Source organism: Odocoileus virginianus, chromosome 2 (genome assembly GCF_023699985.2).
Source record: "Odocoileus virginianus isolate 20LAN1187 ecotype Illinois chromosome 2, Ovbor_1.2, whole genome shotgun sequence".
NCBI classification, from domain to species: Eukaryota; Metazoa; Chordata; class Mammalia; order Artiodactyla; family Cervidae; genus Odocoileus; species Odocoileus virginianus.
Genome location: NC_069675.1, coordinates 64,163,628 through 64,190,386, shown reverse-complemented (window position 1 = coordinate 64,190,386; position 26,759 = coordinate 64,163,628). Strand labels below are relative to the sequence as shown.

Sequence of the window (26,759 nt, the reverse complement as noted above, 5' to 3'; positions counted from 1 at the left end):
CAGTCTGTTCATCCACCTCACTAGAAGTGACTCAAATCTGCTCCTTTGTATGGGCTGAGTAATATTTCATTGTATATATGTGCCACAACTTCTTTATCCAGTCATCTGTTAATGGGCACCTAGGTTGCTTCCATGTCCTAGCTATTGTAAATAGTGCTGCAATAAACATTGGGGGTACATGTGTTTTTTTGAATTATGGTTTTCTCAGGGTACATGCCCAGTAGTGGGACTGCTGTGTCATATGGTACTTTATCACTAGTTTTTAAAGAAATCTCCATACTGCTCTCCATAGTGGCTATATCAATTTACATTCCCACCAACTGTGCAAGTTCCCTTTTCTCCACATCCTCTCCAGCATTTATTGTTTGTAGATTTTTTGATGATGGCCATTCTAACTGGTGTGAGGTGATACCTCATTGTAGTTTTGATTTGCATTTCTCTAGTAATGAGTGATGTTGAGCATTTTTTTCCATGTGTTTATTGGCCATCTGTATGTCTTCTTTGGAGAAATGTGTTTAGGTATTCTGCCCATTTTTTGATTGGGTTGTTTGTTTTTCTGATATTGAGCTGCATGAGCTGCTTGTATATTTTGGAGAGTAATCCTTTATCAGTTGCTTCATTTACAATTATGTTCTTCCATTTGAAGCTGTAGGAATTAACTTTCCTGTATGTCTTCTTTAAACTCAGAGACTGTGATACCTTCAGCTTTGTTTTTATTTTTCAAGGTTATTTTGACTATTTGGGATCTTTTGTGATGCCACGTAAGTTTTAGAACTATTTGTTTTAGTTCTGTGAAATATGCCATCATGCAGGCATGCACGCTAAGTCACTTCAGTCATGTCTGACTCTTTGTGACCCCATGGACTGTAGCCCATCAGCTTCCTCTGTCCGTGGGATTCTCCAGGCAAGAACACTGGAGTGGTTTGCCATGTTCTCCTCCAGGGGATCTTCCCAACCCAGGGATCGAACCCACGTCTCCTGCATTGCAGGCAGATTCTTTACTGCTGAGACATGGGGGAAGCTTTTGTAGCCATTATAGTTTATTTATTTATTTATTTTCATTTATTTTTATTAGTTGGAGGCTAATTACTTACAATACTGTAGTGGTTTTTGCCATACATTGACATGAGTCAGCCATGGATTTACATGTGTTCCCCATCCCGATCCCCCCTCCTGCCTTCCCTCCCCATCCCATCCCTCTGGGTCTTCCCAGTGCACCAGCCCTGAGCACTTGTCTCATGCATCCAACTTGGGCTGGTGATCTGTTTCACCCTTGATAGTATACTTGTTTCAATGCTATTCTCTCAGAACATCCCACCCTCGCCTTCTTCCACAGAGTTCAAAAGTCTGTTCTGTACATCTGTGTCTCTTTTTCTGTTTTGCATATAGGGTTATCATTACAATCTTTTAAAATCCCATATATATGCATTAGTATACTGTATTGGTCTTTATCTTTCTGGCTTACTTCACTCTGTATAATGGGCTCCAGTTTCATCCATCTCATTAGAACTGATTCAAATGAATTCTTTTTAATGGCTGAGTAATATTCCATTGTGTATATGTACCATAGTAGCCATTATATTTTAGAGTGACTTGTCACAGAATGGTACTGAAACAAGTGGTAACTCATGTCTTTGCCTAGAAGGATCATTCCTTTTTGTGGAGCTGAGTAAAGAAATTGTTGTGGGTTTCTCTTTTTTTGTGGACTCAACTTGGTATCCTTCAAAGGTGTTGGTAAGGACCATGATCTTTGCTCTACTCGTTGACTGATTGGCGAGGACTTCAGATGGCTAGAATCCATGGGCCCTCAGGAGAAAGATAAGCCCACTGAAGAGAAAAAGATATAACTCCAAAGGAAACCATCACAATTTTCCCTTTTTGTTCTCTTGATATTACTCTACATTTTTCATTATGAAATGTAGGCTGTTATGGTGATGAGAAAAGGCTGAACTGGAAAGAAATAGGCAAGATGTTGCAATATTGAAAGGCTTTCCCTTGTCTATACACTTGTGCAAGCTTACTTATGTGAGCTGGGCCTGAGATATCCCATCACTTACTCCTATGCTGCCAGTGGGTAGCTCAAAGTTGAAAGGTCTTCCCTGCTTCTGCAGTCAAGTGAAGTACCTATGTTCCAATTGCCATTCCAGCATTGAAAGTCTTTAAACATTTTTATAAGTACCCTGACAGAGAGGAAATACAGTAAGATACAGTAATCCTGCCACTCAAATGTGGATAAATAAATTCTGTCCTAAGGTTACATGAAAGTCTGCTAAGTGTGCATGTCTAAACTATGCCTAAAGTTGCAATGAATTACTTGTCATGCAAATGAATGTATTAGTAAGTCCACGTAGAGAAGGATTCACTCTTATGGCTTCTGAGGAAGATCAATATGCCCTTGCGGTCAACAAAGACAAAAACATACACAGTGACATAAGGAACTGCTTTACAAATGAAGTTTCCCATTTGATGCTACTCCTACTTATGTCTACTTATGTCTCCTACTTAAATCTCCTACTTATGTCTCATTGTTATATAAAACCTTGATGTGTTATGTCTGTACCTGTCTTGTTCTGACACATCTTAAAAACAACAACAACAAAAAAAGGAATAGGACCAGAGAAAGGAGATCCAGGAAAAGTGATCACTGGCCAAAAGGACTCTAAAAATTCAGAGCATTCAGGGTAGCAAGACAAAGATGTATGCAGAGATTCCAAGGGTCATGCACTTTAGAGGTGGAATTAATTGAAAACATTTGCTGATTCAAGAGGAAGCGAATGGTGCTGAGTGGCAGGACCTGATGTAGCATGCCCTAAATATTGTTTCTAAGTTTTGCTTTTCTACAAACCAGCCCTTGGTATTGACCATTTTCTCTTCATTGGTGGTATCAAGTTCAATGTTGGGTCCGGCTAAGCAGTGCAGCAATTATTTTTCCAAAAAGCCTGGTTTTAATTGACATTTTGGATGGGTCTCAGTAATAATGTTGCTTTCATGCACTTTTCTAAAATTTAAGAAAACACTGTGGCATGGTCATGCTGAGTGAGTGAAAGTCTGACCCAAGATGAACTAATTTTATTCAGAGCCTTCTCTCCCTTTCTGTCTCTTCCAGTTAACAACCTTGAGGATATTTTCCCTGTCCTTGTCCCTAATCCCAGTTAAATGACTCTGACTACTTAGAACTATCGTTAATATAGTCTATTTATTATTTTATTTATGTTGAGATATTTGCCTTAAAAAATAGGGGCCAGAAGATAAACTGAGATTGCCTTGCCAAAAGCATTATTTAGCTTGGATGTGAAATGTAAAATTACGAAATTACTTATTCATCTAGTGCATAGCTCCAGCCTCATCCTGCTCCACACACACAGGCTCCTGGATGAAGGTCTGTTTTCTTCTTTTGCACAATGTGAGGAATTCCATCTTTAGGGTGAGTTCTTTTCCAATGCCTGTAGTTATCAAAGTGCTTTTCCCAAGTGGAGAGAATATTAATTAAAATATAAAGAACATTTTGCTTTTGCGGCTACTATACTCTTGCCAATGAATGGCTGGCACCCTAAATGGGTATGTGTCCTTTAGATTCACAGCATCTCACACATGTACTGTTCTTCTATCCTGTGACCTGTCATAATGTCTAAGCTCCATATTTGAGTGACCAGTTGCTTATCATGAGATGAAAGCGTTCATACTAATTGCATCCACCATTCACTGAGCCAGCCTTAGTACTAGTTGTTTTATATACATCATCTTATTTTGTGCTCCTAATAGTACTGTGTGTGTTAGTTGCTCAGTTGTATCCGACTCTTTGAGACCCCATGGACTGTAGCCCACCAAGTTCCTTTGTCTATGGAATTCTCCAGGCAAAAGTACTAGAGTGGGTTGCCATTTCCTTCTCCAGGGGATCTTCCTGACCCAGGGATAGAATGCAGGTCTCCTGCATTGCAGGTAGATTCTTTACCATCTGAGCCAACAGGGAAGCCCTAACAGTACTATTAGTTAATATTAATACTGTGATTTCAAAATGTAGAAAAGGGCAGAAAGGCTAAGTAATTTGTCCAGGGCCTTTCTGCAAGTAAATGATGGAGCAGAGATATAACTCCAGCTCTGCTGAATGCTAAACTCTTTCTTTTGAGCAACATGTGCTTTTTAGATTGGAATGAATCTAGAGCAGAAGGAATCAAGAAGCATGTCTACTTAAAGAGCTGGCCATCAGTAATATTATATATTTGAGAATTGGCTCTGGGTCCTGATATGTCCCTGTTCCCACCATTCCCTTCGAGCTTTCCACATCTCTATTTTTAACTTCCTCAGAATTTTAGTGCCCTCCAGCTGCCCTTCCTAGGGAAGGGTTCCATATATCCCCACTTTCTTCTAATCAAAACTTGCTTACCATTTCAGTCCTCTGTGCTTTCTATGTGACAATCTCTAATATGATGCATGAGCTGGGACCACTATGAAGGTTTATTCCTTAATAGGCACTTTCTTTTCATGTCTGCAAACATATACTGTAAAAAGCAATGGTTAACTGTCTCCCACATCCATTTTCACTTTCTTTCTTCAGGGGTAGAACCTAGGAGTTTCACTGGGCACAGGACCACACAGTAGTGACTACACTTCCCAGCCTTGATTGCATAAATTGGTTGAAGAGGTGGGGCAAGTGATGCTGAAAGCTGACCTAGTGTGATGCAGGAATTCGCAGGTGGGTGTGGCTTCCTTTGTGTCGAGGTGTGGCCACATGACCTAAACTCTGACCAGTTGGCTGTGAGCAGAAGTGGTGTGTATAAATTCTAGGAAGTGCCTTAAAAGGAAGGGACATACCCTCCCCTGTTCCTTTCTTGGACTATGCAGATGAAAGCCACTACACTTGGATTAGTGGAGACACAGACAGAAGGAACCTAGACCCCTGACAGCATAGAGCCACCATATTGAAGCCGCCATATTGACTTTGAATGGCTTATCGCCAGAAGGTTACATGTGAGAAAAAAAAGTTCTATCTTCTTTGCTATTTGTTTAGTTGCTAAGTCATAACTGACTCTTTTGTGACCCCATGGACTATAGCCTGCTAGGCTCCTCTGTCTGTGAGGTTTCCCAGGCAAAAATACTGGAGTGGGTTGTAATTTCCTTCTCTAGGGGAACTTCCTGGCCCAGGGATTGAACCTGTGTCTCCTGCCTTGGCAGGCAGATTCTTTACCATTGAGCCACCTGGGAGGCCCCTATCTTGTTGCCCCTAGCTTGTATTGTTTTGGGATTTGCTACATCAGCTGAACCGCTAACCTTAATATTGTAACTCCTAAAGGGAAAGTCCCAAGATAGTGTTTAACTCTAAAGGGGTGGCACCAATAATGGGCATTTGGGGGGCTAAGGCAAGTCACTATGGTGACGTGCTGGAGCAGGTAGGCTTTGGGAAGCCTCTTAAATGTTGACCATGCAGTTGGCTGCCCACTTCAAATTTACACAGGCTGATCCTTGCCCGGCTGGCTCCAAGCTGCCACTGACATTTTCCTGGACTCATCTGCTTTTCAGGTAAGGGCTGCCGTGATCCTGCCAGAGTGCCTCTTAAATTGAAACCAAAGGAAGACAGTAGTCAAGGCCCTGAAAGGTCATGGTTGATGTCTGCCATTGCCAGCCGAAGAAATGGAAAATTTATAGCATTCAAAATCTGGGATTCATTTAGGAGTAAAAATCATTAAGTTATTCAGCCTCAAAATTAGTTTCAGGCCTCCACTGGGCCCGCGTATTCTTCCTAACTATGACACAATGTAGAGTTGGATCTGAAAGGGGACCCAGTATTGAAATGCCTCATCACTGTGGTACAGGAAACACCTCACTAATTCAGGCTCATTAATTAAATATTTGTGATATTTAATTCTTCCCTGGCTGGTCTGAGCTTACATTCTGTCAGATCTGGGAAGAAATGGTATGTTAGACTGATATTTAGTGAGAGTAGAGCATAAATCATTAAGAGGAAAAAAATTATACCTTAAATCCCTTGGAAGGAAGCAGGATATAAAATATAGGAAAGCTTCTGTGGATTTCAGCACCTTAACTGCAAATAAAGGATGTTGCCCATGACCAGTGCATTTTATTTGTTCAGTGGAAGTGGACTCAGTAGAGAGTTCACTCTCAGTAGAGGGTCTACTCTTCACTTGGAGAGATTTTGGTGGCACTGCCTGCTTCATTTCTATCCATTTAAATGGTCCCTCCCAGTTGTACAAGCCCCTCCCATGGCAGCAAAATGTCACCCAGGTGCCTGCATGGATCTCTGATTCTGGAATTCTTCTTGGCCTCCACCTACGTTACATTGATGCAACTGGTTTTCTGCATTTCTTCCTTCTTGAACACTCTTCTGGCCCCAGGCTCTCTCATTTCTATGGGTTGATGAGACCTTTGAAACTAGCTTGACCTTTATTTCCCTTGGCTGCATGATCTGCTCCAGGTCCTGCCTAAGTGACCAGGCTTTCAGCAGGCCTCACTCAACAGGGGGCAGAGAACGATCTGGAGCAGAAGATTACATTTATGGATAGGAATGCGGCTGCCCTGAGAAATGTACAAGTCAGGCTTTTGTTAATTTGCTTTGTGTTCCTCTTCCCCTGTGTGCATGCATGCTAAGTTGCTTCAGTTGTGTCCGACTCTGTGTGACCCCAAGACTCTCAAGAGTCTTCTCAGCACCACAGTTCTACAATCCCACTCCTGGACATGTATCTGAAGAAAACTCTAACTCAATACACACACCCCAATGTTCATAGCAGTACTATTACAATAGTCAAGCCATGGAAGCAACCTAAATGTCCATTGACAGAAGAAAGAATAAAGAAGATGTGGCATGTATATATATCTAAATCTAATACTACTCAGCCATGAAAAGAATGAAATAATGCCATTTGTTGTAACATGGATGGACCTAGAGATTATCATATTAGGTGAAGTAAGCCAGACAAAGAGAAATATGTAATATTGCCTATATGTGGAATCTAAATAAAGAGAGATACAAGTGAACTTATTTACAAAACAGAAATAGACCTATAGACATAGAGAACAAATTTATGGTTACCAAAGGGAAAAGGGAGAGGAGAGATAAATTAGGAGTCTGGGATTAACATATGTGTGTATGCTAAGTCGCTTTGGTCATGTCTGGCTCTTTGCAACTCTATGGACCACAGCCCGCCAGGCTCCTTTGTCCATGGCATTCTCCAGGCAAGAAAACTGGAGTGGTTTGCCATGCCCTTCTCCAGGGCATCTTCCTGACCCAGGGATCAAACCCCGGTTGCCCCCATTGCAGGCAGATTCTTGATCTCCCAGTTTGAATCAGCCTTACTGGGGCTGAAGGAGAAAGTCCTGAGTTACTCTGTTCATGTAGAGGGCTATCCTTCCAGTGAGAGCACTTCTTCATAGTTCCATTTTAAGGATGAACTGAGAAGGAAGTCAGAAAATTCAGAACCCTCATCTCTCCAGGTTGGTAAATTAATAGAAGGGGAAACCTACCAAATCAAAATGAGAAACCAGTTAAGAAGGGAAGGGAGACTATAGAGGATTTAGAAAGGGAGATGTCAGCTGAAGAGTGACAGACAGCATTTGAGTGAGATTGACAGAAGAGGTTGCTTGTGATGTTATCTACAAAGAGGAGCTGGCTGAGTAAGGCATGGCCTTCCCTCTGGGTCTGTCAATGTCCAAGCTGTTGGTAACTCAGTCACCCTTGTCTGTACTATTTTATTCCCTATCCATGTATTCCTGAAGTGATCTCAAGCTGTGGTTCACTGTCCCACCAGGGCCTTCTGAGTAAAGGTAACCTGATGCCATCTCAGAACTGTTCTGGACTTGAAGAGAGCCATTTCCTTGTTTCTCTTGGAACCACAGGGACCCCCGAAGTGTGGAACATGGTTAGTGAAGGGGCTTTTTCTGAATGCAAATCACAAATGTATGCATTCTTTATATAAATGAAAAGATGCCACTTCTCCTTATACCTGAAGGTACATTAAAGAGTACAAAAAGGAGCAGTTCTAGAAAGTGATTATGAAACCAATTTATGCAAAATAAAACCTTAGAGAAGGTTCTAGGCCATGCAAAAGGGGTTTATTGACCACAAATGTCAGAGTACTATCACTTCACTTCCCTTTTTATAAATGAGAAGAACCTTTACAAAGTTTATCTTCTTGATATGCCAGGGCTGGGACAACGGTGCTCCTCTGCTCCAGTCTAAGGAAACCTACGCAAGGATGCCGCCTCCCACCTCCGCTACCTTGGAAACCAGACAAGGTGCCTCCAACACCATTGCACTCCTCACCCCTTTCCTCAGCATCCAGTGATTTTGGGGTCATTCCTTATCCACTTTCTGGCCTGCTGTTGTTCAGACCAATACAGAAAGCCTACTAAATAGTCTCTAGGGGAAAAGACAGTTTACTTGGGTCATTTTGAAAAGTTTCTACAGTTTATTACTATTGTTATAGAGAATAACTAATATGTTTATAACTTTGCAATGGGCGCATGTGGGGACAATGACAGTTCTGTTCACTCTGTTATTAACACTAGGAAAACATCACTGTCTACTCAAGAATATTGAATAAATATTGTACACTGGCGTTTTCAGCTCTCAGTGCGTTTCACTTTTGAAGGTTCAAATCTTGGGTCAGCCTGCCAGAAAACATTACCTCATCATACTCTGTCACTGAGAAAAGAGAAAAAAAATCTGAACTAAATGAAGATTGAATTTCATACCAAAGTGCTGAGTCCAAAGACCTTGGGGGATCACTAGACAAAAAAAAAAGACAAGAAGACCCGAAAATGATTTTGAATGATGTGACCTTGCGAATGAGTGTCTTGGGAGACTTGGGCCACAGATGTGAAGATGGTGCTGGATGCAGCGTAAGCAGAAGTGGTCAAGGCAAAGAACCATCATGCTCTCATGTGACCAACCACTCATGCCTCTTTGCTTTGATGCAATGAACTGGAGCATGTTTTACCCTCAGAAAGTCTAGCTCAGATATCACAGACCCAGTTCTACAATCATCCCTTCAAGCATGCATTTGCAGCTTTCTCTCTCTTCTTAAATTCCCACTTCTTTCATTAAATAAAATCAATTGAGGACATTAAAAACTTTACAGAACTAAGATAAAAGAAAACCTCAGGCTCATGATCCCAGCTTGAACAATGTTAATATTTGGGAGCTATATGATTTTTTCCACATTTCACCATTTTCACATTTCAATGGATCCGCCTTTTTCTGGGTGATGCAATAGGAACTAGAGATTTTTTTTCCCCCCTAGAGGAGAAAATGCCATCCAGGTAAAATTAATCAACTGCCAACAGTCTCTCTTTGATGAACTGTGCCATGATCTGAACTAAGACCCCACTGAGTGCCTTTTAATTTATTCTTAGGTCCCCCTTTCACTCTCACTCACATTAAAAGTTGAATTATGATACAAGGACAAGATGAGGCTTTATCTGGATCATTTTAAAAGAAACAATCTTTCATCTGGGTGTAAGGGCAAATAAAACTCCCAAACTCTGATATCTGGTGAGATTTTACTGTATTTTAGGTGCATAAAGTTGTATAGATACTTTTGAAATGTGTCTTTAAGTCAGTTTCATTGGAACTTGATTGTCTGGGGGTATAGTGGCCACTGAGTTCTGGTCCTCTGTAATCACATGTGTGCTCAGTCACTAAGTTGTGTCCAACTCTTTGCGACCCTATGCACTGTAGCTCACCAGGCTCCCCTTCCACGGGATTCTCCAGGCAAGAATACTGGAGTGGGTTGCTATTTCCTTCTCCAGGGGGTCTTCCCAACCCAGGGATCGAACTTGTGTCTCCTGTATTGGCAGGCGGATTCTTTACTGCTGAACCACTTGAGAAGCCTCTGTAATTGGAGGGTCTCTTGATAACTCCTGGTCAGCAGGCCACTGTTATAAATGTATAGTGTCACTTAAAAGCCCCACACTTTTGGAAAAAAGGCAACAGAAAAAAAATGCCTCCCCCTATGTTTCCACTTAGTGTATACACAAATATTGCTTAAGTCTTTTTTGTGACATTCCATCCATCTTCTCTGTTCTGCACATGATGTGTTATTTAATACACCTTCATTAAGCTGTATTCCCAAGACATATCACATAAAATCACTCTTTGTATTTGAGGCAATGATGATCTCTTTGAGTTTCAAAACAAATTTGATACAGGAGAGCAGAATCATTGGAGCATAGGGACTTCTAGGGGTCAAACACTCCACCCTGAAGTTTCACAGTTAGTGATGATCAGCCCCCAACAATCTCTGTTCAAGGAGAAGATGCTGGACTCTGTCTTTACAATCCACCAGAGGACAGTCAACTACTTGTTACATAAATCCATCCTAAGAAGCACATTCAGTTGAAGCTAAGACATGGAATACATATTTTGAAAAGTTGTTTTAAAGAAATAGAGAACAGTACACACACCTGATTTCAGGGTGATTCTTATTTATAATTCCTAAATAGTTCACGGGAGCCTTTTGGGTTATAGATACAAGCTGTGATCTTCCCTTGTGTCTCAGACTTGAAGGTTTCGAAGCAGTGTCTTGTTGCTCCTCAACATATGAGAAAACTCTCAGCTAATTGCTTCTTTTCCCAATTTTAAGCATTTCTCATCAGGCTTCTCTGGTGGCTCAGATGGTAAAGAATCTGCCTGCAGTGTGGGAGACCCAGGTTTGATTCCTGGGTTGGGAAGATCCCCTGGAGGAGGGCATGACAACCCACTCCAGTATTCTTGCCTAGAGGATTCCATGGACAGAGGAACCTGGTGTGCTACAGTTTATGGGGTTGCAAGGAGAAGGATACAACTGAGCAACTAACACTTCCATCATTCCAGGCACACTGGGATCATTTGGTGGATAAGGAATCATAGTTTCAGGGGATGATGCTATAACTGTAACTGTTTAATTTTGCCTCAGAAACTCTGATGCCAGCATGGCCTTACCTTGTGGATCACTTCAGTAGTTCCACGTGAAGAGCAGGGAGCAGGAATCATCATTTCCTTATAGGCCGGAAAAGCTGAGCCACAGAGGGGAAAGAGAGGGCCCAAGTCCAAGGTTTCTTGGACTCCCTATGTGGGGCTGTCTTGGCTTCCTATGTGGATATTTCTGTTAAATATTTTTGCTGTTTCAATAGGTGAAACCACCATCAACATGAATGTTAACCAAAACAGACTTCAAGTTAGTTGGCCTCCCATTTCTTTAAATCATGGTTCTAACTCTGAGAATTTCATAAACACAAAAAAGGACTGTCCTTAGGGCAGACAGTTTCTTTCCAATAAAAATTTCCTTACAGTGGCCTGCTTTGGTTCTCAATAGCTAAAAAGCTTGTACTTAAAATACACAGGGAGGATAGAGACGATTCAGGAAGAACTCAACAGGAAAGGGGAACTTCCTGGTGGTGGAGGGGCTGTGGCCAAGTCCAGAGCTGCTGGTCTGGGCGACTCCTGCCACCAGTGGACAACAGGGCACATGGACATTTTCTGCCACGTGTCCTGATGACTTCTGGCTACGAGTGCTGCCTGATGCATGGGAGAATGGAGCCAGGATAAGAAAGGGAACTGGACAAGCTGCAACAACAGGCTAAATTAAATAACTTAGGTATTTAGGATTAAAAACCAGGTCTAGCACTTAAGAAAACTGATTCTGGCATGGGGGAACCCCTGGCTCAGTCACAGCTGGGGTGAAGAGGATCTGGTGGTTGCAGACTATCTGATCAATTTGAGTCTGCTGTGTGACGGCCCAGGGAAAGTGAATGGATTCGTAAGTCACACTGGGAGGTCAGCGGCCCCTCACTCAGGTGACCAGCCTGCTGCTCTCTGCTCTGTGGTGATGAGATCCCACCTGCCAGGAAACTGGGGGCACCTCAGTCAGGAGGCTGTGGGCAAATTGGGACGCCTCCCAGGAGAGCTGCTCAGTCATAAGTATCACTTGGGATCCTTGTCAAACACACTGATTCCAAACCCTAGATCTACAGAATCATGATTACCAAGGCCATCTATCATTTCTGGGCTTCCCTTGTGGCTCAGCTGGTAAAGAATCCTCCTGCAGTGTGGGAGACCTGGGTTCGATCCCTGGGTTGGGAAGATCCCCTGGAGAAGGGAAAGGCTACTGACTCCAGTATTCTGGCCTGGAGAATTCCATGGACTGTATAGTCCATGGGGTCGCAAAGAGTCTGATACGACTGAGCGACTTTCACTTTCACTTCACTTCTATCATTTCTACATATACTGAAAGCTTTCTGATACATGAAGATGATTAATTTGGTAAGAATATAGCACAGTGCCTGGCTCATAGTAAAGGATCTAATTATTAGCAATACAAAAAATGGTGAATAAATAAAGAACAAGATCTACTCTTAGCCAGTTGATTAAAGAAGATTTAACTGATACCATTTTCATCAGTGATGTGTGTCTGTGTGTGTTCCTCAAGCTGGTAGACATTGATGTTAACTAGGTTCAAAGTCCCTAAAGCAAAGTGATGAACTGTTCTCCTTTTGGAGACTTTCTGGTAAGTAGGTTGGGGAGATACATATACACAGAAGAGTTTTCTAATCACAGCTTATGAACTGCTCTGACTAAGCCTCCAATATAAGAGTAGGACTACCAAAACCCTAGTAAGGAAACTGGGGACTTCTTTACGAGAGGCTGGCTCTGAGAATAGATGTTCATCTGTGATGGATGAGGAAGTTTGATCTTTGGTGATCTTTAGTCTCACTGTTTTAATTTTTCAAGCATTGATTAAGTGCATGAAATAAAAAAAGCATAACAATCTCTACATTGTAACCATTAGCAGAACTAAGAATGAGTTCCCTGATGTCAACATAGGGCAGCAATTGAGGCTCCTGGTTTGTTTTAATCAGAACCGAGATTTTAGACCTGGAGGCCCCCCACCCCAATTAAGTGGTGATCTAGGTGGGGCAGGGATATTTAATAGGCCTTTTGTCTTCTGTTAGCCTTTTATTAATGCTGAAAGGTACAGAGGTCAGATGTTCTCAGCTGTGTTTCCATCTACGCTGGGTTCCTGGCTGCTGTGGTTTTGTTCCGGTTATGATCTCTAACTCTTGCTGAAAGTTGGTCAAAGTCAAGGCCGGAAGTGCTGCCCCTTCTAGCAAAGCCTCAGGCTGGACTAGGTGCTTTGTGAAGAAGCAGCCTGGCAGGCACCACCTCCCTTTCCTCGCCAGCAGCTTTCTGCTCTTAACTTACCCTTGTTACTTTCATATCGTCCAGCGAGGAGGGCTTTTTCTAAAGGATCTCAATCTGTGACTGTGGCATATTGAATTGATTACTTTTAGACTGACAAAACACAATGGAATCTCTCTATTGACTTATCCTTAATATGAAAATATACAGGGATACCCAACTCCCTAATTTTTTTCAGTTTGAAAATAAAACTTCAAGTTCCCAGCTGTCATTTATTACTATTGCCCTTAGCTCAAGTATTTAAAAAATAAATGTGCTTTAGAAATTGACCCAGGACTTCTAAAATCCACTGCAGCTGAATTCTGCCAGTTTAATTTTAATCAACAAAGGTATAGGGTGACTGTCCAGCAATTTTCCCACAAGGGCTGGGAGCGTGGATTGTGATAATGTTTGCCCTCTGGATGGACATTTCTTTGGAGCATTCTCTCTCTTGGATCCTCTGGATTTTCCTGAGTCCTCAAGGAGACAGAATCTCTTTTGAACTCTCTGGGGATTAGGAGCTACACTGAAGAACTTGCCCATGAAAACCATAGATCTTCTGAAAAGTGACTCCAGGAACCAGCTGGGGGCCAGTCCTCTGGGATCTCAGCCTGACCCAAGAACAGCAAATTCACAAACCATGTGGCTGAAAGGGGACATTTTTTTTTTTCATGATTTTTTTTCTCTACAAGAATCCAAGCTTTATAGGAAGACTGTCTTTTCTGTATATCTCCTGATGCCTGGGAAAATGAATTGTGTACTTAGGAGCATACTCCTCATACACAGATCCCCTCTCTCTGGGCCTATCCCTTGCCTTGTCCCACCCTTGACCTCCAGGAATTGATCAACAAGGTCATTTCCTCATAGTGACAGTCATGATGTGTGCCAGCCACCATTCTATGCACTTCAAGGATCATGCTGCATTTAGTCCTTACAACCTCCCGCAAGCTCATTTGGCAGGTTCAGTGAAAGTGAAGTCTTAGTCACTCAGTCGTGTCCAACTCTTTGTCACCCCATGGACTGTAGTCTGCCAGCCTCCTCTGTCCATCGGGATCCTCCAGGCAAGAAAACTAGAGTGGGTTGCTATAGTTAGCCAAACCCACGCAGCGTGTGGGAGAGTTAGGTTGCAAATCCAGCCGTGCTTCTTTGTAAAGTCTTGTTCTTCTGCTCTCGGCTAAGCGATTCTGAGCCCTGGATTGGTGTTGCCGATACAGAAATAATTCCACTAACTTGAACTCTCCTTGCTTCCCGCTGTGCTCCTGTAACAAGCAGGAGGATGAAGGAGCCATCTCTGTGACCTGGACTTGGGCCAGTATCTGGGACAGGAGCCCCTGAGGCCCTAAACTCTTTTGGTGGGAACTGCTGACTGGTGAGATGGACGTCAGTCCTTGGCAGGAAGCTCGAACAGGTCATTACACAGATGGTTTGTGAGTTCCAAGGACAGGAAGCAGTGGTCGTCCCCTTGAGCCAAGGTTTGCAGAGAGTGAGTTGGGGCCAAACCTCATTTTTTTTTTTTTTTTGCAAGTCTCACCAGAATTATAGATGGGGGCTGACAGATGTAGTTTATCTGCATTTCAGCAAATCATTTCACAGTGTGTCTCATAGCACATTTGAAGAAAAGATGGACAGATGTGGGCTGGATGTTTAGCTGCAATTTAGATGGCTCAGAGAAGGTTGAACAAACAGCATCCGGAGAGTGTTGAATGCAGCAATGACAATGACCATTTGTCCTGAGGGCCATACACAGGGTCAAGGGTGTAGCCAGCACTTAGTAAATATTTGTTGGTTGCATTAAACTCAGGGGGGAAGTCTTTAGTGGCCCCATGAAAGGGCTCTTTCTTTGATTTAGCAAACATTTACAGAATAGATGAGTTTGGGGAGTGGAGGGAGCAAGGTCTGACCTTCAGTGGAGGGAGGGAAAAGTCAGGTCTATTTGCTTTGACCTCTGGAGCCCAGCCTCACAGACGTACTGATGACAGAGGACAGCATGGGTCTTTCACTGTGTTTGGACCCTCTGCTTCACAGCACTTAGGAATTCTGAGGGGGAGGTTTGGAGACTACTGTGGGAAAATCGTGTGTGTGTGTGTGTGTGTGTGTGTGTGTGTGTGTGTGTGGCTTTCCGGCTCATTGCCCATCTAGAACCAGATCATCTCCTCTTATCTGTTTTTCATATTGGCTTCTGGTAAGACTCAAAGAATTCTCTTTTTGGCTCAAAAATGTTTGAAAACCACAGACTCTGATGGTATCTAAAATTCCTTCTAGCTCTAAAAATTAAGTGGTTCTTTAAAAGTGTGTGGGAGGAGGGGGTGCTAAAGGCAAAACACACAGGTAAAAAACAGTGGCTTTGTTTCCCGTTTCCCTGTCACCTCCTGGTAGGGTCAGTCTCCTTGGCAAGGCTCTCAGAGGGTCCCCACCAGGAGGACCGCCGGCTTTTTTCTTGGTAGTGCTCCCTCCCGGCTCTTTTTAAGTCCAGCTAGCCTTCCTGTATCAAGCTGCCTTCATAAGTATAAATGACTGACAGCTTCCATTTACTTAGTGCAGATATACGGATTGCTAAAGACTCACTCTGAGAGAGATCTCTGATGGGTACAGTTTCAAACAGTGTGGCCAAGTGAAGAATTTGAGGAAGGGGGCGAGAGATGTTTGAGGTTAGTGGAGGGTCCATGAATTTGAGTGAAAGTGTGCCCACTTGCCCAGGTTCATTAGTTCATTCAAAGCTACTTTTAGGGACTTCCCTGGCGGGCCAGAGGTTAAAAGTCTGCCTTCCAGTGCAGGGGACGTGGGTTCGATATCTGGTCAGGAAACTAAGATCCCACATGCCAGGATAAATAAACCTGCACACCACAATTAGAGAAGAGCCAGTGTAGCGCAAAACAAAATGAAACAAAAACTACTTTTATTTTATTTTTTCAAAAACTACTTTTAAAACACCTACAGTGGGCTAGCATTCTACTAGATACTAGAGGTAAATGTTGAGTAAAAATTAGCTCAGTTTCTATGCTCATAAAGTTTACAGTCTAGAGGGAGACCATGACTTTACTTAAAAATTAATTAATTCAACAATTATTCCCTGAGTGCTCACTATATGGTGGGATATAGCAGTGAATAAACCAGATGAATTTCATGCCCTTTGGGGCTTATATTTAAATAAGTACATGATTAAACTCTGAGATGAGTGTGTGCGGAATGTTAAAATGGAAGTTCTGGCTGTGTTCCACAATGCAAGAGTTTCTAAGGAGGTGTCTTGCCATCAATGAAAGTTTCCATGGCAACATCTGTAAACTGGCCCCATGATGCACGGACCCCTCAGTTGGGGTCTATAAATGGGCCGGGGTAGGGAGAGGGGTTTGGAGAGTTGCTGTGCTTGTGTTGTGAGTCCCCAGTGGACCTGCCAGGGAGAGAGGTATGGGGAGACGGGGGGGCTTCCCTTCTAGACTGGTGAGGTGAGTGAGGAACAGAGAGCTTGGAAACAAGTTCCCTGAAGATGGTAAGCACAGAGTTCTGGAAGCAGCCATAGCAGTGGAGTAGAGATGGCTGCCATGGGCTTGGCCTGGCCACGTGTTGTCTGAGTGTCTCCTGTGGAGCAGATGTAGACATGCAGAAGGATCCAGTGTGGAGCCATCTTGGATCCTGACTAAAGCCATCTAATAGGACAGAGGGAGTAGGAAGCTGGAGATGAACCATCCAGAGGTTGTGGGAGCAAGTAAACCAAGTAAACACGGGGCTACAGAGACATCACCCACGTCACAGGAACTGCCTGAGAGGATCCAAAAGGAGTTCCAGACACATCAGGGGAAAACAGAGCCAGCATTTAGCCTGGGCTGCGCTCAGCTTAATGTCCAAGATCAAGGAAGATCTACTCTTTCTCTTATCTCTGCTCCCGGTCCTTGCTCAAAAGGTGTAAGAAATTGGCTAATAAGCTGGGGTGGGACTGAGGAGGAGAAGAGTGAAGTAGAGAAGAGAGGAGAGACACCCAAACTTGCGCTTCATGGGGAGGCCAGCCCAAGGTGGGGAAGGGAAGACTGAATACCGGATGAGGTGTGAGATTTTGATTGATCTCTTAGATTGGACTTTCTGGTGGCTGAATTTAGGTTCCTCTTTTGATTGCAGATCTGCCTATAACCTAAGAGTGGGCCTAGGAATTGTGGGGCCTGCTAAGTTCGCGTCTGGTGGCAGGAGGAAAATCTCTCAGTGAATGAAGTATACAAGGGGTGGAGGGAAAGACAAACCGAAGTTTTATCTTGATCATGCACAAGTCATCTTGTGCCATGTTCCAGGTACCAGAGCTCAGAAGGAGATACTTACTAAGCTTTGTGGGGCTGGTAACAAGGAACTGATCCAGCTACAGGGCAGGGAATGGCTTGGTCTTCCTGACCCTGCGGATGCATGGATCATTTTCTCTTCTTGCTCACAAGTCCCAGAAAGGCTCTCCTGGACTGGGCTCTTACAAACGCTTGGTTCTTTACTCACTTCCAGCTCTTTTTCTCCGACACGGCTGGCTGTTAAATAGTGTGGATGGCTCTGGCTTCAGCCCTGCCCTGGCTCAGCTCTGCCAACTGTGAGTCCCCCGGGGCTGGGGGAAGGGCCAATTTCTCTCCCACGGCCCACGTCAGCCCTTTCCGCTCAGGGTCCACTGTCTCTGTCATGTCCCATGGCTTCTGGGACATGGGGCCCTGTCATCTGCTTGCAACTTGTAAAAGTCAGAGGAAACACTGACTGGAACCCAGGCCTCCTGGCATTCAGGTTCTTTCCACGAATCACTTTCAGGAGACAGATTGAGGTATTGCCCTGACACTCTGAAATGGAATTTATGCACATGCATGAAAGAAACACATCTGGGCATTTAACAGAGTGTTAGAGACAGGTCTGGCAAACCCGCCAAGCCATGTGCTTCCATAGGATGAGCTTTTCCAGGGTGGGACTCTGGCAAAGCCCTGGCCTTAGCAGAAAGGACCTAAGGTGATGGAAATGGACTGATGTCTTACCAAGGCTGGGCTCTTTTGGAAGCTATCTGTTTAATCTGATTCATAACGTACACCATTTTGCTTGACTTCTTTTTTTAAGAGTATAGGGGAAAAAAAGAGGAAGGTCAGGTCCCATAAAAAAAATAGTTTTGTTAAATGGGGTGGCCATGTTTGTGTGAGTCAGAAGCATAAAGCAGACGTGGGAAGGTTTCTTGTGTCTCTGTCTCAGGCAGTTGGCCATTTGGCTGAGAAAGAGATCACAGACTCTCTTGCCAGGGAGGCAGAGCTTAAAGTAGTTCAGAAAGTGAGTGCCCAAGGCTACAGATTCAAGGTTTAAGCTCAGTTTCAAGGCTCAAGATGCTCTGTGTTTCAGGCCTCTCCCATGTAAAAGGAAGGCACTGGCTTTAGCAAGATGCTCATATGATGATCGCTTTAGGGTTAATTCGTACTTTGTTATTTATTTTGCTTGATATTTATCATTAATTGTATATGGTGTTATGTTATCTGGGTTTCCCAGGTGGCTCAGTGGTAAAGAATCCACCTGTCAGTGCAGGAGATGCAGGAGACATAGGTTGATTCCTGGGTCAGGAAGATTCCCTAAAGCAGGAAATAGCAACCCACTCCAGCATTCTTGCTTGGAAAAGTCCCAAGGACAGAGGGGCCCGGTGGGCTACAGTCCATAGGGTTGCAAAGAGCTGGACACAACCTGGCACAACTATGTTGTTGACAAAAACCAACAAAGAAAAGGGTACAGATGATGTTTTGTTAATAGTGTAAAGACATACTTAATTATGTTAATTATTAAGGCACAAGTCAGGTTAAGGGGTCATAGCTGGGCCACTCTCAGGTATGGCACCTCCAGTTTGAGCTGGTGCCCTACAGTTGGGCACTGGCCTCCTGCAAAGTGGGCCTGGGAACCAGTCCCCTCCCTGGGGGCTGCTGTCATGGAAGGAAAACCCAATGGATCTTCTTTGCTGCAAAGTAGTTGACGTATGATTCCTAGCTGTGCTTCTCCCGACACTGAATGAAATACCACGTCTAAGATCCTGGAGGACTCCCTTTCCCTCTGTCACCTCAGAGCTCTTCTCTCCTCTTCCTCCACCTCCATCATCCCGTCCTCCTTCTCCCTGGCTCCTTCTCTTGTCCTCTCTTCCTTTACTGCCTTCCTGTTTCTCCTCTTGTTGAGCACCTACCACATGCGGGGTGTCAGAGGAAGTTGGGGTGGGGGGACCTCTATGAAATGCTAGAGGAATGGGACATGAAGCAGGGTGATGATGGAGCAGAGGAAGAAGGCATCTCGGAGACCTGGCAGGGACTGGCAAAGAGGAGACAGGATTTGGATTGAGTTACAATGAGAGGACAGGAAAGGCCAGGATCATTTGGGTTAGGGCATGTGAGTGGAGGTCTAGATGCAGGAATACATAGGGCCTGTCCACTGAAACAGTGTCTCAAAGGGCAGACTGTTTTGTGTAGGACTCATGGAGAGGCGGGCAGAGTCTGACCCACTGTGCAGGGTGAAAGGGGGCCAAGGGGGGTGGGGGGAAATCTGGTCAATCCAGCACTTTCCAAATTTGCCTTCCACGGGGCACAAGTGATGCTCTATCAAAACAGACCAGTCATTTTCAATTTTGGGAATATGGCATGATACATTCCATGGGAATTCTTTGGAGATTCCCAATGCAATTGGCTCATGAAAGCATCTTTGAAGTCTTGCAGATTAAAAAGCAAGACAAAACCAAATCTTTAACATTGTCACGTGCAGCATTCCCCAAACTTATTTGATGCCTATGAGCAGCTGGGGAATAAGTGTCCATAAAACACATCTTGTGTGCAGGCAGTGGGAGCCAGTGGAGGTTTCAGAGGGGGCATAGTTCATTGCTGTCAAGAAGTCAGAACTCCCTCACATCAGAGAGAAGGGGGTGTGGGTCATAGGCAGATGTGCCAAACACCTGCCGCTGTGGTTGATCGCTTTCTGTTTTCCTGGGCAGAGGCTGGCTGGCTAGTAGGTAAAGGAGGGCGAGTTCTCATTCCTTAGCACTGAGAGCATTAATGAAGGCTCAATGTGCACGCCAAGAAAATGTTTTCTCTGGCTGAAGAAGGGGCTACATATACATATGCACGCACATATAAACTTGCTGACTGGCAACCCTGTTGGTCTTACTTTTTTTCTGTTGTTTTGTTTAGCCAAAGCCTGAGCATCCTCGAAGGAAAAGCTGAAGTCATACCTCCTATCTGCAGTCTCTTTCAACCAAACTTGACCTCTGGCTTACCCCCTCCACTCATGATCTCTCCATTTTACTGTCAGCAGCAAACAATCACTTTATGACACACCACCTGATTTCTTCCCCATCCGTTCTGTACCCTAATCAGGAGTGCCAACCCCAGGCTGGGCCCCCGTGTGCGTGGTGCATTGGCTGATGATTGGCATATATGACAATGCATTCTGCTTTTTCAGCCTCCAAATGGCAGCAGGGCAAATGAATGTGGAAACGACTCATCTTCCTGCCAGCCCCCATGTGAGAAAAAACAGAATCACATCTCTATTATTTTCATGGAAGAGATTCTGGAATACAGTAAGGTCTCACTGTTCATTTCTGATTCCAGAGCTTACCAAGCATAGTCAAGAGGCTGACAGCGAGGCACGACAAGAATTCACAAAGCGAAACCAAAGGGTGACATACAATGGCACTCTGCTGGAGTTTCCTTCTGCTTTCTGGGCGTGGTGGAAAGGCCCCTACTAGGTGAATGGGATGTGAATTTCCAGGACAGAGTGTGTTGGGAAGGACACTGCAGGAGGTGGAGGCAGCTAGAGGGACAGCCAGATGGAAAGAGGGATGAGCACCCATCAGCTAGTCTCATCAGCTGTGTTTCCACAATACTTTCCTCCTTTCTCTTTATTTGGCTGCACTGGGTCTTTGTTGCACATGGGCTTTCTCTAGTTGTGGTGCACAGACTTAGTTGTCCCAGGGCATGTGGGATCTTAGTTCCCCAACCAGGGATGGAACCTGCATCCTCTGCATTGGAAGGTGGATTTTTAACCACTGGGCTGCCAGGGAAGTCCTTCTACAATACATTCAGATTGCATTCACTCCTCGCCACTTGTGCTCTATTCTTGCCAGGCCATCACCACTGCCCCTCACCCAGCTCTATCTGCAACGAGCTCCTTACTGGTTTCCCAGTTTCTGCTCTGGACTCTACAATCCCTTCTCTCCATCGTATCAAGGGCAGTGTGGATTGAATGTGAATCACACCATGTCCCTCCTCTGCTAACCCTCTCCTCCATGCAGTCTTCCTATTAACACACAGAGTAAAATCCAGTCCCTGGTTTACACGCCCTGCCCTCCTGTCTCTTACTGCACTTGCTGCTGGCCTCTGACTTCCTCCAACAAGCCACGCTCTCTCTAGCCATACAGGCATCGCACTGTTGCTCCTTTCCTGATCTTGACATGGCCAGTTCCTGCTTGTCATTGACACCTTACCTTCAGTGCCACCTCTCCAGTGCCCATCTCTCCAAAGAGAGGGCTTTTCTAACCACGCAGGCTAGGTGTCTATTTTCTTTCTATGCCACAACCCTACTTGGCATAGCACTTAACACTTGGGTACTGGGAACCCTAGAGTGCAGACTGCAGGGAGGGACCCTGGCCTCCTGGTTCACTGGGGCTTAGTCTGACAAATAAATGTGATGAGTGAATAAACGCTAGCTTTTCCATGTATCAGCCATGGACTCAAGAGGCTCTTGAGTCCTCTGTAAAGTGAATTTCCTCCTCTGTAAAACAGGGATGAGAACACTTACCTAAAAGGGTGATCAGAGGAAATGCATTCAAAATAATTACACGTTATGAAGCTCGTGGTAAATACAAGTTATTTCCCAAGTCAAGTCAGTATTCTTTTTGGTAAAATGGGGATAATATTTGCTTTCTAGGAATTTTTCAAAGATAAAGCAGATAATCCAATAAATGTACAAATATCTAGAACAAAGTTTTAAATGCAGCAAACCCTTTCTTCCCTGTGATGATAGAAAAAGGAAGCCTTAAAACAAAACCCTTCATGCTGGTTTGGAGCACACAAGACTTATGGCTCCAAACAAGAAGTTTGGATTAGGAACTGACCCAGAAAGGCAAAGTCACAGATGACCTAACAGAAAACCAGGAAGGGCAGACCATGACCCAAAACTCTGAAATTATCCTTATGTGCGCTAAATAGAGATGACTGGAAGATGCAGGGCCTGTATGAAATCATGTGGTCCCTCTTTTCACAAGTGTCTCGCAGGCTAGTTCTCTAGACCAGCACAGCCAATAGAAGTGTCACACAAACCACATAGGTAATCTTCAGCTTTTTAGTAGCTCCATTTGTAAAAAATAAACAAGTGAGAGTATTTTTAATAATAGAAACAGAATGTTATTTCAACAGGTGACCAATATAAAAATGACTGTTCCAAACTGGGAAAGGAGTATGTTAAGGCTGTATATTGTCACCCTGTTTATTTAACTTATATGCAGAGTACATCATGCAAAATGCTGGGCTGGATGAAGCACAAGCTGGAATCAAGATTGCCGGGAGAAATATCAATAACCTCAGACATGCAGATGATATCACTCTTATGGCAGAAAGCAAAGAGGAACTAAAGAGCCTCTTGATGAAAGTAAAAGAGGAGAGTGAAAGAGCTGGCTTAAAATTCAACATTCAAAAAGCTTAGATCATGGCATCTGGTCCCATCACTTCATGGCAAATAGATGGGGAAACAATGGAAACAGTGACAGACTTTATTTTCTTGGGTTCCAAAATCACTGCAGATGGTGACTGCAACCATGAAATTAAAAGATGCTTGCTCCTTGGAAGAAAAGCTATGATCAACCTAGACAGCATAGTAAAAAGCAGAGCCATTACTTTGCTGACAAAGGTCCATCTAGTCAAAGCTATGGTTTTTCCAGTAGTCGTGTATGGATGTGAGAGTTGGACCATAAAAAAAGCTGAGCGCCGAAGAATTGATGCTTTTGAACTGTGGTGTTGGAGAAGACTCTTGAGAGTCCCTTGGACTGCAAGGAGATCAAATCAGTCAGTCCTAAAAGAAATCAGTCCTGAATATTCATTGGAAGAACTGATGCTGAAGCTGAAGATCCAACACTCTGGCCACCTGATACAAAGAACTGACTCATTTGAAAAGACCCTGATGCTGGGAAAGATCGAAGGCAGGATAAGGGGATGACAGAGGATGAGATGGTTGGATAACATCACCGACTTGATGGACATGAGTGTGAGCAAGCTCTGGGAGTTGGTGGTGGACAGAGAAGCCTGGCGTACTGCAGTCCACGGGGTTGCAAAGAGTCGGAAATGACTGACTGAACTGAATTGAAGGAGATCTTTTACATTCTGTTTTTCATGCTACATCTTTGAAAATCCAGAGTGTATTTCACATGTACAGTACATGGCATTTCTGACTAGTCACATTTCAAGTGCTCAATAGCCACACGTGCCTGGGGGCTGCCTTATGGGACTGTGCAGCCCTACACTTTACTTTTTTAGAAAAATTTGCTTTAATTTTTAAATTTTGCTGTGCCAGGTGTTAGTTGTGGCATGTGGGATCTAGTACCTTGACCAGGGATTGAATCCAGGCCCCTGGCATTGGGAGTGTGGAGTTTTAGCCACTGGACCACCAGGCAAATCCCTAGATTCTACTTTTGAGGTGTTCAAGATCTTTTGCTGCTTGTGAAAGGGGAGGTCACAAATAATTTTGTAAAACACTCCATTTATTTGTAAAAGACTCCACTTATAAGTCCACTAAGTTGCCCACTGTTTTTCCACAGTTGTAAGAAAAGTTCTAGTTGATTGTTTCGCTGGCCAGTGAGGAGCTTAAAAGAAAATTTAAGAGTTTAAATTCCTGTCATGGAAATACTTTTATCTTCTGATCTCCATATACTCTTTAAGGTATGTAAAACTGTTTGAAACTGTGCCCATCTGTCTGTCTGTCTGTCTGTCTATCTATCCTCTGGAAGTGATAGGAAGCTTTATACTTATTTAAAATCAAATCACACCCCCTTTCTCTCACCCTGTGTTTCAGAGAAAGATTTATGAGAATCTGTGTTTCTTCAGGGTGGGACAGTTTGGTCCATGGCTTGCAAAGCTAGAGAATTTCAAAAATCAAATTGTTGTCTTTAAAAAATATCAAACTTGGAACTGGATTAGAACTAAACACATCAATGGAATGAGCTTAAGAGAGCAAGAAAATGATTACAAGGTAAAGTTATCCAAAAACTGTTTTCCCTTGACTCATAAATCTGTTATATAGTCTCAGGCTTTTTGGACATAGATGGGTGAATTATAAAGGACAGGCATCAAAGCTTGGCTGTGTCCACCGAGGATCAGAACAGTCATTTCACCATTGGCATTTACAGTAATCTTGAATGCATAGCAACATTGCTGGATGAAACTGGAATTTTCACACGGGTAGGTTAAATCTTTTGGAAGCTTCCATCCGTGTTGCTTATTAGTGACCTTGTGTGGGATGTAGTCACGTGGGTTGTTGGCGTGTGTGATGTGAACTGCTTGTAACCCTAGTTTTTTGCTAGGAGGTTCTGTTGTGAATCATTAGCAAACACATTTTCAACTTTAGGCCACCAGTGGAGGATCTAGTGCAGAACAAGCCAGGGCAGCTGATGTGGTACAGTGGGGACCATGGGCTACGGGAGTTCTGTACTTATTCCTGGTTTGGAGGGATGCTTACTGTCTACAAGCACAGAAGGTAGCCTTAGTTCTACAGCTGCCTTGGCCATTTCTGGAGGACCATACATCCCCTGGGCCTACAGACATGGTGGAGCATCGAGGCTGTGGCTTCATATATTTTGGTAAGTTTGTTTCCACCACCAATTGGAAAATATTCCCTCTTCTTTCCATTTCTCTCTACCTCCATGCCTAAGAAGTCCAGCCCTGCTTGGTCAGAACTACTTCCCCTGTTAGAAGGAAAGAAGGGAGGATTCCACAGTGGACTTTCCAGTGGACCCACTTTGATTAATGATCCCAGTAAGGGGCATGGATGTCTGTTATGATGTCCAATTTTCCAGACTCTGTGACATTCAAGAGTTTCCCATTACAAATCACCTTGAGTGAGCAGTAGAGAATGTGGAAAAGCTTACACAAGACTTACTCCTATTTAGAGCTTATATTCGAGTCAGAGTCACAGAGGCCTTGGAAAGTAGGTGCACTGGGGATTGAGGCCAGTGACTGGGTGTCAGCTGCTTAGGGCCACCCAGTCAATGGGGTGACCCAATCCAGATGTTGGCGGGATACAGGAGTGCACGCAGGTGCTGAAGGCTAGGAGTGAGTGCCCCTGGAGCTAACTCTGCCGTTATTATGGATTCTGAACATAGCTCTGCTCTCGATGGTCTCAGCCAAAAGAAAAAATGGAAAAACACTAAAAACGTTAAACAAATATCACAAGAATGAATTTATAAAGTATGATGAGTAAAGTCAGAGAGTCATGTTCCTCTCACATTTTCTATTCAAAAAATTTAAAAGAAAAGTCAAAGTTATTAATAAATGGCAATGACAGAAAGTATGATCAGCAATTATAATGAAAGTTTAATGTTTTAATAATGCTTAATCAGGTGGTGTAGTGGTAAAGAAACTGCCTGCCAATGCAGGAGATGCAAAAGATGTGGGTTAGATCCCTGGGTCGAGAAGATCCCCTGGAGTAGGAAATGGCACCCTTCTCCAGTATTCTTCCCTGGAGAATTCCATGGGCAGAGGAGCCTGGTGGGCTACCATCCATGGGGTCACAAAGAGTTGGACACGACTGAACACACACGCAAACTGTTGGTGTAGTAAGGTGTGTGATATGTGTGTACACATAGGTGCATGTGTGAATATAACTGAATAAACTGAATGCTCAGTCAACCTCATTTTACCTGAAGATGACCCTACAAGAACACGTGAACTCTCCCTCTTTGTTAAAGGTGAGGATTTTTTTGAGACACCTTTGGCCACTACTATGGAAGGAACCTTATAAAAGTTTACAAATAGCTGTGAACTGGGGGTCACAGAAGAAGTCTTCATAGAACAAGAAAACAAGTTGAATCATGTTCTCAGTGCTGTGAGGGAAAGGAAAGGAAACGTCCCTTTCCTCAAATCAGTTACTGTTTCCTCAGGGAGTGAAATATCAGTAAAGCCTTTGAATTAAAATGGTGTGAAATTTTGGGGCACCAGCTGTGAGCACAAGAGGAAGGAAGGACCATACAATGAGCAAAAATCAGGGGAAAGCCTCGGAGAGCTGGGCACCCGAAAGACGCGACCAGTTGTAAGGGTGGAGAAGGCAGAGCTGGGAGGCGGAGTGTGACTGTTCTCCCCTCCCCTCCCAGGGTCAGCCTGGGCCTTCTCTTTCAGCTCACTTGGTCCTTCATACATGCTGTTTTTTCCACCCAAATGCGTTTCCCTCACTTCGCCAGGAGAGCTCATCCTTTAAATCTCAGTCCAATGCTCTGTTTTCAAAGTCTTCCCTGGTCCCCCAGCCTGGATTAAATCTCTGTGTTCTAGGCTCCCATGAAACTTCAGATGCTCCCCACAGTTCCCTACCACTCATCACATCAAGTTCTAATTTAGTGCTTTTCTGACTACTCTGATGTGCATCCCACAAG

General features: G+C 43.8%; 1 protein-coding gene and 1 long non-coding RNA gene across 4 annotated transcripts in view; one reads left to right on the top strand and one right to left on the bottom strand.

Moving 5' to 3' along the window:
* ANTXR1 (ANTXR cell adhesion molecule 1) overlaps positions 1 to 26,759 on the bottom strand; it is a 256,016-nt gene that overhangs the window by 19,101 nt on the left and 210,156 nt on the right. The gene's annotated exons all lie outside the window — the stretch shown is intronic.
* LOC110128042 (uncharacterized) overlaps positions 1 to 26,759 on the top strand; it is a 47,582-nt gene that overhangs the window by 2,460 nt on the left and 18,363 nt on the right. The window contains exons 1-5 of one of the 3 annotated variants that reach the window (XR_002311029.2): positions 4,045 to 4,968; positions 5,453 to 5,517; positions 8,157 to 8,247; positions 23,937 to 24,057; positions 24,191 to 24,367. This is a non-coding gene — a long non-coding RNA (uncharacterized lncRNA). Of the gene's footprint in view, positions 1 to 4,044; positions 4,969 to 5,452; positions 5,518 to 8,156; positions 8,248 to 23,936; positions 24,058 to 24,190; positions 24,368 to 26,759 lie in introns of those variants that run through there. The other 2 variants (XR_002311028.2, XR_002311030.2) reach the window with 2 other exon arrangements.